Genomic DNA, 17,098 nt, shown 5'->3' on the forward strand with positions numbered 1-17,098 from the left:
ATAAGAAACAAATATAAACTTAGTTGTTATTCCCCATGTAAATCCTTTTCTGGATTTTTTTTTTTTTTTTGGCTACTGTGGCTTTCATTTTTTCAAAAATTATGTTAAATACAAATATAATTTGTATACATATATAGGTAAAACCAGCAATTTTTAAAGTTATATTAATTATCATCAGTTAGGATGTAGATTCGGGATCTGAAACATAGAAGCGAAATTACTCTGAGACAAAAAACTAAATAGCAGATCTAAAATTATATTCTAATTTTCAGTTCATTGGGTCCCCACCAGGCCACATTTAAATCTTGAGAAATAGGACAAGCAAAATTAATAGTAAATATAAAATGAAGAGAGGCAAATTGATGATGTAGTTCCAAAAATATCGAAACTCTTACTCCACCTCCTAAATTATCCCTATTTCCTTTTCTGTATTTGAACAGCTTGCACATTTTTGCAAAAAGTGAATTTGGAAATAACCTGCTAACAGAATAACATTTAAAGAAAAGGATAGCAAGTTTTCATCCATAAAGGCCATTGTTCTTTAAATACCAGATACCCTCAGATATCCTAAACCAAGGAATATTCTCTTTTCCTTGAGTGGTTTTGCTCTTGACCCTGGGACGGGTCTGGGAAGTCAGGAAGAAGCCTCCCATCACCAGGTAGGACCTGCTTCACCAGGTGCACCCACTTCATCAGGTAGCTGCAGTTCTTGCTGGGGACAAATAAAACAGACTCAGGGAAAATAAATCTAAGAAAGATTCAGAATACCTTTTCTTTCAAATTGAATACAATATTTTCTCGATTGTGTTTTCTTAATAAGTATCTCAGGCTGGACTGACATACCTGTTTCTCTCACATTTGAGCCACTCTAGTGACCCTCTCCCCGCAAAAAGAGAAAAAATCATCAAAATACACCTTTGGTTCTATGAACTGAGGTGGGCTTTACCAGCAAAATCTGGTTCCTGATGCTTTCTTGAAGCTAATAATTTATCCTTTTTCTGTTTCTAGTCACCACCACCACCCTCCCTGGATAAAAAGTAAAAAAGAAAAATTTCTCTTACATGGAGAAACCTATTTATCACAATGATTGTCAGCTAGCTAAGAAAAAGCACACTCCTTTCCCCACATATTAAAGAAACAAATATTTGTGTAAATGTTACTCTGGTTGCTGTGATGAAGGGGCTGGCTGCAGTCAAGAGCACCAAAGCCATCAGATAGAAAATATCTGCTGTGTTGCTGAAACCAGGAGCTGACCCTTGGCTCTAATGGAGTAGTTATGCGCCATGATGACAACACAGGAACACAAGACAGGCAAGTTGGAGATCAGCACAAGAAGGGTTAATGAAATGCCCTTCACCATACTGCAGGGAGTTGCATCTGCAAAACCCTCAACCTTTGCCAGTTTTATTTGCATCTAGGAGAGGGGCTCCCTGTTATAAGGAAGTCTGCCCCCAAGACCTTTTACTTGGCCTTTCTCTGTTAATTCCAGCAATGTGCAATAAGACTTGCCACCAAGAGGTGGCCAGAGGTGGAATGGCCAAGTAGAAATTTCATTTCCCAACCAAGGGAACATTTCAATTTCTAGGAAATCAATTGAGTTTCTATTAAAAACAAGGACACACCTATGTGCTTTCTGCAAATAGGCCGCTTCCTGTTGGAAGGCAGAAAGCTGCCCTCCCCTGAGCCTCCAGATGAGCTCTGATTTATCCCTCCTGCACCAAGAATCATGTGAGCTGAAAGGTCAGGCAGTTAAAGATTTATGCTTTGTTTTATAAGATTGCTCAGAGAGAGACTCTTTTCCCTCTCTTGTTTATTTTTTATCCTCCTCCAGCCTGTCGTCCATTTTTCTGCCGAAGCTAGACCATAGAAAAGGAAATGGGAAAATGTCTTGTAATATGAGCCCAAGAGCTTGCTGTTTCCCCAGATGGCAGGCTGTGTTGAACCAATGAGGGCAACCCCCGTGGCCAGCCACCACAACCCACCCAGAGAGGGGCACATGCATCAGTGCGCCTTGTAAATCTTTTTTAACCTCAGTTCTGAACTGGGATTTATTTGTTTTTCTAGGCAGATGGATCTGGCTCTCTCTGGGCCTTACAAAACGATCTGTCACTGTCTACCCTAATAACCTACAGCAGTCTGTAATAAAGTCAGCTTGCCCGGTCTAGCAAGTGGACGCCATAGCTTAGATCATATTAGGTCTTTTTGTTTATTAGATGTCTATCTTGAGCTGCCCAGGCATTGGTCTTTTCTCAAGTATACACCCCTATCTCCCACCACGGGAGAGCCATCTGAGCAAGGCATTGTAGAGGATGAAGGTTTTGTGTGTTTATTACCTGCTTGCTGGGTGTGATCTTTTATGTTTATTATTGACATGGTAATATTTGGGGAAACAACCAGTCCAGACCTGATAGGTGAGAATGAGTTAAAAATCTTAAGAGCTTACACATTTTTAACCAATGTGTATCTTACCAATCTCATTTGCTTCTCGCCAAATCTGTCTCTCTTTTCCTATTTAATATAATCATGACCCTATGAACAGAGCTAGAAACAATCAGTATGTTTTGAGTTTTCTCTGTTCCCCTTATATCAAGTCAGTCCCATTGCTTACTGATTAAGCCTAAAAAACGTCCGTGCCTCACTGCAGCCCTCCAACATGTCTCCTGGGCTTACTGGGATAACCTCAGATCTATCTTCCCCGCCAGTCTATGTCCCTCCTCTTTAATCTATGGATCTCAACACAGCATCCTGATCCAGAAATCATCAATGCCTAATCTTTTATTCAACGTAAAGTCCCAAATCCTTACAATAGCATCCCCTTCACTGGCTAGACTCACTTGCTATCCACTCCCTTCATGCTCATACCCATGAGCTTGCTCCACTTCCCGTGCACCCTCCTCAACCTTTCCAGATCTCCATACATCTACTGCCGTTTTTCTATCTAGAATTCCCATTGTCCTTCCCTTAACTCAGAAGAAACAAAAATAGCCATTTCTATAAGATCTACTTCAAAAGTCATCTTCTCCATTGAGCATTCCTCAGCACCTGAAGAAGAGTGAATCTCTTTTTCCTGTGATGCCTCTTTATTCATTCTGCAAGGAGGCATCTATACCTCTGCATCATAGCAAGTTGCAAGCATTTCTCATTTCCCCCATGCCAGACTTAGAATTATTTGAAGTCAGAGCATGTCTTATTTGTATCTCTACCCCTAGCAATGGGCCCAGTATTTAGCCATTGAAGTTAGAATTCTCTGATAAGCTGCAAGCGCATGACAAATAAGTTGATTAGGTCTCTGAATGCACTTGGCTTTGCAAAAGGTCACTTAAGGAGAATTATGTAGATATACCCTATAATATTTTCTAAAGGCTTATAATCTAAATCAGGTTCAGGCACTGAAGTTTAGACTGAACTTGGTCCCTCTCTATAACATCTCTTCTACCCTTTTAATGTTTAAATATTATAATAGCAAATTTTAAGTCCCAAGACTTGCAATGACCTTGTAGAGGTCAGCTGTTGCTTTTGTGGCTTCCTAGCATCCACTGCATATTATCTTGCTGAAAGTATTCAGAGTTCTTTGGGGAACTTACTAGCTTGCTCTTTGTGTACATTCCGCTAAGGCTGTTAAGCAAGGTTCTGAGTCCTGTTCTAACCACAGTGGTGGCATATGACTCATGCTAACCAGAGGATACCCTCCTAGAATTTGAATGTTGAGCCCTGGAGTAAAGAGACTTAAAAGTGTTGAAGATAATTCATTTAAACAGAGTTTGAAGAGCCTTTTGAAAACTTGTTGCTAGTTAAACACAAGGAACTACTGTTTGCTTCTGAGCCGAGCTGTACAGAATTCCTGTTAATTCTGTGAAGTACAAAATATCCAATATCATTTCTATCCTATTTTTTGCTCAAGTTATCCAGGTTGGCTTTTATGGCTAGTCAAAAGAAAGCCCAGGCTGGGCACAGTGGCTCACACCTGTAATCCCAGCACTTCGAGAGGCTGAGGCAGACAGATTGCTTGAACCCAGGAGTTCAAGACCAGCTTGGGCAACATGGGGAAACTCCATATATATATATAAAAAAAAAAAAAAATTAGCCAGGCATGCTGATGTGTGCCTGTAGTCCCAGCTACTTGGGAAGCTGACATGGGAGGATTGCTTGAGCCTGTGAGTTTGAGGCTGCAGTGAGCTGAGATCACACCACTTCACTCCAGCCTGGGTGACAGAGCAAGACCCTGTCTCAAACAAACAAACAAACTAACAAACAAAACCCAGTTCAAAAGCATCCTCTGATTAATAAAAATATATTAAACTCATTTACTATAGTCTAAGTGTTAATTCTATTATGTTATGCCCATTGGTTATATCCCAATTGGTAAGCTAGGTATGATATATAGGAAGTCTTTGTTACGATCCAATTCTAGATATAGCCAAAATAATTCATGCCTAAAAATCACTTACAGGTAACTTGAAGTCATGAAAGATATATACAAGATTTATTCCAATCCTCCCATCCCTCAAGAAGTCAACATAAGCTATTTTCTTGATACACATGGAGTTTCTTTAACGTTGACTCATCTAACCTTTTTCATGTATACTTTTGTCCCCCGCCCCAATGCAGCAATGATATCAAACAGTAAGGGCACTACGAGTGTGTGGTACATTTAGCTTATTTACAAAAACTGTAAACAAACTAGAAAACACAATTCTGCAGTACCAACAAAGTTCTATAGCATGCAGGCACAAGAAAGCCCCTTTTATCCACGATGTGAGGTCATTCCATTGTGACTTCCTTCTCTCTCAGAGCAAAGAATTCTTCTAAACTTCTGAGAATTCTCTCCAAGTAGAAGACATGAAAACCACTTATTTTTCAACGATAACATGTACTTTATTTGCATAAACATTTCTCAGTAAGATTATCATGAGGAAGACAGCCTATCATAAGGATGACCAACAAAAGAAACCTCTAGTTAAAAAACAAACAAACAAAAAAAACAACCATGAAACACTAAAGTCTGGTTCAGGGCTTTTACTCTTGTGGTTGCAAGAATGCATACTTCTGCAATATAGAACTTCTTATCTTATTCTTCTCTATGATTTATTATTGCCCTATAGATGTTCTCCTGAATTCACTTGCTTTCACCAATATATTTCTAAACTAAACCTAAAACATTTACCTTCTCTTTGAAGTTGATTTGCCTTCCAAGCTAACTACTCAACATAAATTGGTTGTGCCTATGGTTGTAAATTCTGATGTGAACCAACTTCAGTTTTAATTCAGGTACCATGGCCGGCATGGTGGCTCACGCCTATAATCCCAGCACTTTGGGAGGCCAAGGTGGGCGGATTACCTGAGGTCAGGAGTTTGAGACCAGCCTACCTAACATGGTGAAACCCCATCTCTACTAAAAATACAAAACATTAGCTAGGCATGGTGGGGAGTGCCTGTAACCCCAGGCACTCAGGAGGCTGAGGCAGAAGAATCGCTTGAACCTGGGAAGCAGAGTTGCAGTGAGCCGAGATCACGCAAGTGCACTCTAGCCTGGGCAACAAGAGCAAAACTCTGTCTCAAAAAAAAAAAAAAAAAAAAAAAAAATCCGAGTACCATTACAAACTAGCTGTGTGACTGGGGGAAAGAAAAACGAAACACTAAAATTCTGAGTATGTTTTCTCATCTGTAAAATGGATCTAATAAGTGTACTAGCCTCATAGGAATGTTGTGAGGATTAAATGAAATAATATATATTGCCTGGTACATAGTAAGCCCTCAATGAATGTTAATTTTGATGAGGATTATGATGATAATATTAACAATGTCCAATTTTAATACATTCATTTGGGAATTAAGGATGATCTGTACCATTACATTCTTTGTCACCTTCATACCATAAAAGAGGACAACACTTAATGAAAAGCAGACAGCAATAATAGAAAAGTAGTCATCCCCAATATGAAGCAGTTATCAGTCTATCAGAAAAATTTCACAGTGAGGAGGATAATGCTATGATAAGTTTTTTTCTAAAGTAAATCTAGGCATCCTAAGTGAGAACTTTCAGTCAATTCCAGAACATTTTACCTTGCCTTTCCAATACTGGTCCTTGGCATAGTGTTTCCATTTTAATGTTTTTAATGTTTACATTCTGCTCCAATGTGCTCTAAAAAATAAGGCAAATGTATAAAGAGTATGGCTAACATTCCAAATTTAGACATTGTTGGACTGTTATACATTCATCTTCCCACATGGAAAGCTTCTATACAACCAAATAACATAAACTATTACAAGAACACATTTACATCCTATTGAAAACAGTAATTGAATGAAATTCCTTTACAAATGTTCAAATGATCTGTCATGTACAGAAATGAAACACCTGGGGTTTCGATTGTCCTCCCAGTGTCGCAGGATCTTTGAGGTGCCACTTTTCCAGCCAGAAAACTCTGTGGCTGGTGGCACCTTGGCCTGAGTTTTGCTCAGGCCTGCTGAGCTTGTTCTGCCCACTCAACCTGGCAGGCTGCACTCGGCTCACACTACTGGCCTGGATCTCATGTCTGCCAATGGCAAGCCAGGCACAGAGTGGCGAGGGGTGTGTGAGTGAGTGATATGGTTTGGCTATGTTCCCACCCAAATCTCATCTTGAATTGTAGCTCCCATAATTCCCATGTGTTGTGGGAGGGACCCAGTGGGAGATAATGGAATCATGGGGTTGCGCCTTTCCCGTGCTATTCTCGTGATAGTTTTGAAAAAGTATCACAAGATCTGATGGTTTTATAAAGGAAGTTCCTTCCCCTGCACACATTCTCTTGCCTGCCACCATGTAAGATGTGACTTACTCCTTGTCTTCCATCAAGATTGTGAGGTCTCCCCAGCCATGTGGAACTATGAGTCAATTAAACCTCTTTCCTTAAAAATCACCCAGTATCAGGTATGTTTTTATCAGTAGAGTGAGAACAGACTAATACAGAAAGCAAGCATGGGGCCTAACCACTGCAAACAGCCAGGCATGCTGTCTGCATCGGGGTGTCCAGTTCCAGGTGCCAGCACCAGTGCCGGCTCCCTGAGAGGCTGTGGCTGGACCAGGCATACGACAAGCAGCTTCCACAGCTGGCACCAGGGAATGTGGCAGTGCCCAGAAGCTTAGAGATACCAGGAACCACAGAGCCCCAAAGAGGGTGTCACAGCTATGGCTCAGGGAGCTCCTAGTTCTGGGCTCCCCAAAGGGCCAAGCTCTTCTCCCCTTCTCTCTTCTTTTTGTCACCCGCAGCAAGACAAACAAGAAGTGTGTTTCAGTTTGTGTTACAGCTCTTTCAGCCCTGCCATTCAGCAGGCCCCAAGTTCTTGTCTCATGTTCAGGAAGAATTAGGTACATGGAAAGGTGGAGGATGAGCAAGCCAAAGAGGTGCTTTATTGAGCAACAACAGCTCAGAGGTGACCTGCAGTAGGTAGCTCCCCTCTGCAGGCAGGGCATCCCAACGTCTACTCAGCTCTTAGCAGAGAGAAGACCCACAGTGGGTCACTCCTCTGCGCAGGTAGGTCATCCTGTTGTCTGACTGAGTCTGGCTGACTCCAGGGTTTTTATGGCCTTCAGAGGGGAGGAAGTGTGTGCTGATTGGTCCATGAGCAGCCATGGGTGGGACCAGAAAAAAAAAGACCAGTTCTTACTCCAGTCTGTGGAACTGGCAGCTATGAGGCTGGTTCTCAGGCCTCACACTATCCCTGTACTGAAGGTGGAGGCTCTCTGGTGACCCACCCCTTTCTACCCAGGAACCTGTCTGCCTCCTGCCACCATTAACCTGCCATCCATGGTACCCACAGCATCCATGTTGTTCCTGCTGAGGGGTGCCTGCAGGCCCGTGCTGAGTCACCCTTAGTCCTCCCTTGGCCTCCCTACCATGCTCATCAGCACCCAAAGTCAGGAGGGGGACAAGGCATCAGGGGTCTGGCATGTCGGCACTGCCCCAAGCATAGACACACCAGGCCAGATTGTGACAGTGCCTGGGCTCAGCCACAGCTTTGCTCCAAAATCAGAGTGGGTGCTAGGAACAGGGAGAGGCAAGGTAGCAGGAGCAGGCAGTCCTGAGCCTACAGGGGCAGGTGGCTTCCTGGGCCCCCAAGGGTGCAGAGATGCCCAGGTCTGAAACCGTGGCTGCAGCTGCATCCAGGAGGCTGCCCCTCCAACTCAGAAGGGAGTGGGGCTTCTGCCTGTTCCTGGCTCCCACTGTTTCCGTGGACTAGGCAGCCCCAGCTGTACCTCCCCCACTGAAGCCAGCATCATGGCAGCAGCCACTCTAGACAGGCTGCTGTGCCATCACCAGGACTATAGGCTTGACAAACCAAATATTGGCCATAAACCATTTAAGCAATTTTAATACAGTCACCCTAAAATATTTATTCATCATTTGGGTCATCTTATATATTCCATGATGAGTTACAAAGTGCAAGGCTCTTTACAATAAGAGCTTCAGGGATTCAGGGATGACCAGGCAGGCATCCAGTTCTTTTGTGCGTACATGTTTAACACTGAACTTCTCACGTCAGATAATGATTTTGCTTTTCCAAATCTAGGACATTTGTACTCTTTAATAAATCACTATAGGGAAGTTGACTTGGATCAATTTTAAGGAGTTCATTCAAATTGCACATCGTAACAGTTTCAGCATTGGCTGGCCTAGCATGAAAATCTGCCAGAACACTTCCTTGGTATTCAATTAATTCTTATTCTACTTGATTTTGTGTTAACTTTATTAACCAATCATTAAGAATTTCAGAATTCCCACTCAGTCTAGTGGTAAGATCTTCAAGTTATCAAAAACTTGTACTTGTCAAAGTTCTTTCCATGAACTTTTTGAAAATGCAACACTTTTTGGGCTATAACCAACTGAAAACGCTTTTAGAGAAGAAATAATTGAATGACAAAGACTTATAATGGCCATGTTAAAGCATTATAACCAGCATTTGATAAGGAAGCTTGGTTATCTCTATTGCATACAACATTTGAAGATAACAACTACAATTATCACTGATAGCATTATATTAGTACTATTAGATTTCTATGAATTTCATAGAATTTCTCAAGCACATTCATAAAGACAATTCAAAAAAATTTAACATCATATTATTTGCCAATGTTTTCCATACAACATATGAAATAAGCCTAATTAGTTTAACATCTCTACAAGATGAGATACTTCCTAATGCTCTCCAGGTACCCACCTAGAAAATCCCAAGTCAATTTTAGATCAAAAAGACTAATTTATCATTTGATTTGGGGTAACATCAAAAATAGAGGTTTACAGGTCACTGTGAAATGATCACTTAATCAGAGTGATAATTAAATACACACATAGTGGTGGGAAAAATCCTAACTCTTCAGTAGAAAGAACTCAGTTTTCCTAAGTAATCAAACAACCTAATAAGGTTCTATTTCCTATTAAGAACGGATCAATTCTACACAAAAACCTTTTTGTTTTAACACAGAGTACAGATTCTAATTTTGCATAGTTACACATTTGATGTCAATCCTCAGTTCTTAGAAAAACAATTCCCTTCTAATTCTCATCAGCTTGACCGCATACAATTTCTTTCACAAGACTTATCTTCCATAAACCTTCTACAACTTTCTTATCCAGTTTTATCTAACCTTTCTTTATTCTGAAACAAACTTTCAACAATCTGTAAATTAGACAAAATTACTCTCAACAAAAAATTTTTAAAAACCCACATCTTTCATATGGTATAGATTCACCAACCAAAAACATGTTACTTTCCTCATATAGGAAGCCATAGTTTTTGTTTCAATTAATTAGAATCTCCTCAATTCGTAGTAATCTTAATTTCCAATGGAAACCTTGGAAGCAAGCAATCTTGAACTGTTTTGTAGTAGCATTTTGTAGATGAGCACCATTTTAGCTTAGAAACATATGTCTTCATAGTACCACCCTTTTTATGTTTAAAGTACCAAAATGCACCTGAGTTTTCTATACTGCAAAAGAAAAAAAAAACACAATATACCCCTAGCACAACTTACTCATTATCAGACATAAACCGAGATGAGCACTATGTTTGCTATTAGATAAGTGGCAACAGAAATGGCTGACACAAGAAGTTCAGTTCGGCCATTCAACTATTTGCAGATAGAAGTGGACAATTCTTTTTCTTTCTAGAATGCAACTACTAATTTTCTTATACTGTGTGTATGTATGCATCTGTTTCTCCTATGACACTGAGAGAAAAAACTACATCTACTCTGTTTATATCCCTGGCCCTAATACAATGTGTTACACATAGTATATAGTCAAATATCTGTTTAGTGAATGAATATGGCCATACATTGATTATCAGCCTCAACGAGCTCATCATTGCATTACTCTGTTTTCCAAGAAGACACATTCTACATTCTCAATGAAAGACAGGAACAGCTGTTTTATCTTTAGAACAGTTTCTATTAGCCTATCCCAATCACTGAAGTTAATTGGAAAGTTCCAGACTAGTCAAAAAAAAAAAAAAATCACAGGTTTTCCTTCCCCAAAACACAATGAGATCAGAAGGGTTGAAGAGCAAATTTCAATATCTTAACTTATTGAAAAATGAGTCATACATTTCATTGGTATCTATCACTTAATCCAACATAACTTTAAGACCTTGGATAATGGAAGATTGTTGTGACTCATTTACAAGTTTCCAACCTATTTACATTCACCTAGTTTACTCATTCTTAACATATATGCTTAAATTGCTCATTACACAGAGGTAGCCATTGAAGTTCAGAAAATATTACCCCCAGATATATCACTGTGATATTGATTACCAACATGTAAGCAAGGCAAGGCGTTCTGAATTCCCCTTAACTGCTGAAGACAGATTCTCCCAAGGGACTCTACTGTTACCATTCCTCTGAAGATTAACTCACAAGAAAGGAAGTTTCATCACACCCTGACAGACCTTTCTACTAATCATCATCTATTCTCTTAAAGGCCCATTCATTTTTCTCAAAAAACATTCACAGGGCATGAGAATATTTTCTTTACCCATTGACCAATTGACTTATTTCAGCAAGGGGGGTAACGGATCCGTGACCATTTCCTGAATGACCTGCCAGATTATTGCCCTAAGTTATTGTTACCTAGGTCATCCATTGAATTCAGGTTTCAGACCTAAATACCATTACCTGCTGAGACAAAGAAAGTAGAAAGCCCAGCTAAAACAAAATGGTCTGAGGCAAGGCTTGTTACATAGACTCAGGTCTTTTTGCCTTCCCTATTGCAAAGCCTCTAGTGACTTAGTTATTCCTGTCTTCCTGGTGTAGAGAGGAAGACACCTCTGTACACGGGACTTCCTCCACTGACACAAGTTTCCTTCATTAAAGAGAGGTCTTAAAATAACTAAAAATAGGCAGCTGCTCCCCAACTCAACCTGTGTTCTTTTAACTAAATTACTGAGTTCTGGGCAGAGCCTATTAAGGAATAAGGCAGACAAAGCATTTTTCATACAAGACTAGGATACTTTTTGCTATTATTCTGAGTTCAAATTTTAGACCCTATTGATCTAAGAGCTCAACTTATATAAACAATTTTCCCCCTCACATTTTAGTCTCTTAAAAGCCTGTGTACTAATTAATAAATGAACGTCATGGCTTCTGTGGGGCTTTTGATTGTTCCTTTTCTAATATATCCTACAGATAATTTTACCCAAATTAAAACTTTCTAATTGTGGCCACTATAATTCCAAATCACCTTTGGCAAGGTTTGCCCATTCCTCTTAAAAAAAAAAAAAAAAAAAGTATAATTCTGGGGATTCTTATGCATGAATTTGGCTGGGATTCCAAATGTAGGAGTTCCAGACCCTGGACCCATTCCAGTTTCTAGTTAACACAAAACAGCCACCCCAAGAAGGACACATATGCCTTTTCAGAGCACAAAGTAACCCTCGGTGGAGTTTCAGAAGGTGGAATGGAATTTCTTATTGGATCCAAGTGAATCTGTGACTTTGTCTTAGAGTAACCTTACCTACTGAACCCAGTTCCATTTTTGTGGAGACTTTAAACCCAGCTTAGATTTTTTTAAAAATGCTCAAAAACACTCAGATAGCTCAAAACACACATTTGGAGAGCTTCATAATTTGAGAGAGAACTCACCAATGATTCCCAGAAAATGCAAGAAAACAGTGAAGACAGTGGTCTCAGTACGCACCTACGCCTGGTTGCTTGATGTTCCCGGGGTGGCTGGAGTTCTGTCCTGAATCCTATCAATGATACCAAATGTCTTAAAAGGAAAGTCTTAGACAAGTTTAAGTGTTAAGTGAGTTTAATTGAGCAAAGAAAAAGAAAACAAAACAAAAAAAACACGATTTTACCTACTGGGCAGTCCTTCGAACCAGAGTAAGTTCACAGAATGCCAACCAATAACATGATCTGATAGCATTTGTAGGAAATGGAAGTTTGGTATAGAGACAACTTAACTGTTTACAGCTTAATTGGTTAATTGATTACAGAGACTCCTGCAATTAACTAAAACTCAGCTACTGTAGCTAAACTCCATATTGGTTTGGTCTGTTAGGCTTTGTATAGGAGCCTAGTCCTAATCAACAGCCTTTCACAAATTTTATTTAACATCCCAAATGGTGACTTGGGTATAATTAGTCTTGTAAATATTTCTTTCAGCACTACAATGAAATCAAAAGATTGGTTGTGATTCCTACTTTAGGTAGCTTTGCTATTCTTAATCTGCTCACAAAAAGCTAAGGGTATTTTTTTTTCTTGAATCAGCTCCTACGATTGTAGTATTTTTGAAGAACTGTCCATTAATGTGAAGGAAACAACCTGGATAAAGCCAGCTCTAGGAAACTGGATGTATAAATAGAAAAGTAGACCAATCAATTGATGTTTTTCTTCCCTTTCTTATGAAAGAAACCTGCAAGATTCTCGCATTCTCTGAAGGCAGTGCTGCAAACTGGTTTGGAGAGCAGATATAGACTCAACATAATTAGAGTAAGAATGAAGGAAAGAAAAGCAAAAAAAGGATGCAGGAGAAAGAAAAAAAGGATGTTCTAAAGATTCCCCATGGGTTCAGACTGAAGCTAGTCTCCATTTGAGATCACATTCATAAATACCTTTTAAGCCCACTCTATCAGGCTTTCCCTACTCCTTTTCTCCTGAGAATAGCTTCCTCCCACTCCCTTCATCAATCACTTGAACAAGAATCCCCATCTCAGCCTCTGCGTTTAAGGAACTCAACCTAAGTCAGTTTATACCAGAAGTAAACTCAAGAAGAAAACTCTAAGGATGGAATTTTCCTGCAGTCGGCTTGCCAATCCGAATACCTGGTGTTAGGTGGTGTGTTAATAGTCTCTGGCATGCTGCAGTATGCAACTACTCAACTTTCACATGGGTAGAATGGGATGGGATCCAGGTGGAAGGGATGCACTAACTGGTGAAATTTCACAGGCTTTGCAGAGATATGGGAAATGGCAACTATAAAGACTGTGAAATTGAGTGGCTGTTCCTAAGTGCCGTTGATTTATTGAAGAAAGAAAATGACAGGCTCAGACCTCCTAACAATTTAAAACAAAGTGTGTCAGAGGCCTCCTTGGCAGCGTTTAAAAAGGCTCTCATCCCCTGAAGACAGAGGGTAGATACTGCTGAAGATTGTAGACAGAACTTCAGTGTAACATTGTCAGAACTTCAGAGGATTTTTGGCCTAGGCACAACTTCTGTGACAGTACAGGGCTCCGAGTTTGAGATGGTGATACATGGGTAAGTAAACTTGTGAGCCTTGTATCCTTAATTTCTCAGAACCTCAGGCTAGCAGACATGGCCAACTCCTTTTTGGAAAAGCACTCATCCCTCCTTGTTTAAGACAATGTAGGGGCCTCAAATGAGACAGGTTTCAAACAAGGCAATGGCTTACCTCCTCACAACCTGTCCTCTCCTTGCAGCCTTGGCACTAGGCTTTTAATTATAGTTAAATCTCAGCACAACCAGCCCAGAGAAGTGCAGAACCCATCAAGAAATAAAACGATTATACACCAAGGTTGCTATGGGGCCAATGATAGTATCATTGGCAGGAACCAGGAGATTATGTCTGAGAGTGGATCCTGATGGTGCTGGATCAAGAAAGGTAGAATATAAAGCTGGATAAAGGAGGCTTTATAACATGAGGGAACTCCCTCGTATTACAGGATTTAACTCCCTATCAGGAGCAGTAGGTGATGGATCTCGAACATTGCTGAGATGACTCTTAGAAGCTTGGGAAAAGCTACAGCTGACATTAAGTCAAATAGAGATGGAAAAAGCACCATGGAAAACTGTGAGAAAGAGCGCGAAAGGTGTAGAGAATTGAGCATGCTAGAATGGATCTGTTATACAGTTGACCCTCAAATAACATGGGTTTGAACTGCATGATTCACTTACATGCAGGTTTTTTCCTGCCTCTGCCATCCCTGAGACAGCAAGACCAATCCCCTCCTCTGCCTCCTCCTCCTCAGGCTACTCAGTGTGAAGACCAAAAGGATGAGGATCTTTATGATGATCGACTTTCACTTAATGAATAATAAATGTATTTTTTCTTCCTTGTGATTTTCTTAACAACATTTTCTTCTCTCTAGCTTACTTTATTGTAAGAATACAGTATATAATATATATAACATACAGAAAATGTATAAATCAACTGTTATCAGTAATGCTTCTGGTTAACAGTAAGCTGTTAGTAGTTACGTTTGGTAGGGGCGGGGGGCATCAAAAGTTTAGACCCAGATTTTGGACGGCACAGAAAGGTAAGGACTCATAACCCCATGTTGTTCAAGTGTCACCTGTTTAAGATGGAAAATCCCACAGCTGGTCATTTTCCGCAGGAGGGCCTGGAGAGTACTCTGTTTATTGAGGCAACAAGAAACACACTGGCAGAGAATACACCAGCATTGCCACCAAGCCCAGTAGTGCCTTTCCTCTGTAGGTTGATCTCCTGGTAGGAGAGATGCTGTTACAGAATTGTACTCTCTAGAAGCAATGAGGATAATAGAATCTTGGGTAGTACGGTTGGGTAGTATGGTACAAGGTCAGGAGTTCAAGACCATCCAGGCCAACATGGCGAAACCGCATCTCTACTAAAAATACAAAAATTAGCCGGGCATGGTGGCATGCACCTGTAATCCCAGATACTCAGGAGGCTGAGGCAGGAGAGCCTCAGCTCTCAGCTTGGGTAGCAAAAACAGAATGACAGCAAGGAGGGTCTGACTTATGATGACCCATAGTGATGGCTTATACATGGTGTTCCTAGGGACAAGATAAATGGTCAGCCAACAAGGGTACTGTTTTATGTATATCCAAAAGAAATCAATAGAAAATGAGCAGAGGGCCAAGGTTTTCCTCCTCAATGGCAAGTTATAAAATTTTGCCCAGTTTTCATATAGGAGCCAGATCCCAGGGGTAGAATTCATTGACTAATGGAGGGACATAGCTGCTGCACAGGTGCCTGTGGTCTCAACTACTTGGGAGGCTGAGGTGGGAGGATTCCTTGAGGCCAGGAGTTTGAGTCCAGCCTGGAAAACATAGCAAGACCCCATTTCCAAAACAATATCATAGATCCTGTGGCAGAACTTGGTAAATAGGAAATAAAAAAGGCACAAAAATGTTAAGTAAATATATATATATATATAGAGAGAGAGAGAGAGAGAGAGAGAGAGACTGAGTCTCACTCTGTCACCCAGGCTGGAGTGCAATGGCCCAATCTCGGCTCACTGCAACCTCCATCTCCCAGGTTCAAATGAGTCTCCTGCCTCAGCCTCCTGAGTATCTGGGATTACGGGTGCACGCCACCATGCCCGGCTAATTTTTGTATTTTTAGTAGAGATGGGGTTTCGCCATGTTGGCCTGGATGGTCTTGAACTCCTGACCTTGTGATCCACCCACCTCAGCCTCCCAAAGTGCTGGGATTACAGGGGTGAGCCAATGCACCTGGCCAATTTTTTTAATTAAAAAAAAAATCAATGGCACCTGTAGGCTTTCTTTTCCCAGTGGGACCTATCACTATTTACTTTTATAATGGCACACTCAGAAAAGACGAATACTCAGATGCTTCAAGGCTATTTGGATGCAGGACCCAAGTGTAATTTGATAGCAGAAGATCCAAAGTGCCATCTTGCCCCCTCCCTATGTTCAGATAAGGAATGGAGTTCTGACCCAGGTCTGATCCACAGTGGGGATACTGGGCCCATGAACCTGCTTGATTGTCATTTCCACAGTCCCTAAATGTATAATTCAAGCAGATATATTTGGCAGTTGGCAGAAACTTCCTTGATCTATGAGTAAAAGTGGTTATCATAGGGAAGCCAAGTGAGAAACTCTGAAAGTATCCCCACCCTCCCCAGCAATTAGAGTAAATAAAAACAATATCACATCACAGCACAATAACACAGCCAGTGCTACCCTTAAAGACTTTAAACATGCCGAGCTGATATTCCCTACTTCATTCCCATTTGATTCACCAGTATGGCCCCTGCAAAAGGCTGGTTGGATTTACAGTACTACATGTGATTATCTTCCTTAGGCAAGATTAACACAGCCTCAGAGAGATAGCATGTAGACACTGAACTGGAAAACCGTGCCATACTCACAAAGAAAGATCAGAGTAGTTTACATTCACATGGGATATAAACTTACTGTCATATCCCAAGATTATGTTAATTCTCATGTTGTCTGTCATAATATAGATTGAAGGGGCCTGGACAGCCTGGACAATTTTTTGAAAATTAATATCATATTGACTAAGTGATCATATTCGTATGATAACATAATCAAATTATATTAAATGAACTAATATATTAACTAATTACATATGCATTTCCAAGGCATGTGCATTCCACTTTTTGGCATGTACTATGCATGCCTTGGAAATGCACATGTAATTCAGAGAATGGGAAAAGACCTCACATTTCCTACCACAAAGGATGAAACCCAACCCTTGGTAGTCTTCTTGGGTTTTGTAAACACCATATTTTGCACTTGGGAATGCTGAAACTACCCCTTCATCATGTTGGGTTGAAAGCTGTTACCTTTGATTGAAGCCCAGAAAAAGAAAGTGCCCTGCAGCAGTTCCTCCTGTGGTTTTAGAATTGCTGG

This window comes from Pan paniscus, chromosome 11 (assembly GCF_029289425.2).
Source record: "Pan paniscus chromosome 11, NHGRI_mPanPan1-v2.0_pri, whole genome shotgun sequence".
NCBI lineage: Eukaryota > Metazoa > Chordata > Mammalia > Primates > Hominidae > Pan > Pan paniscus.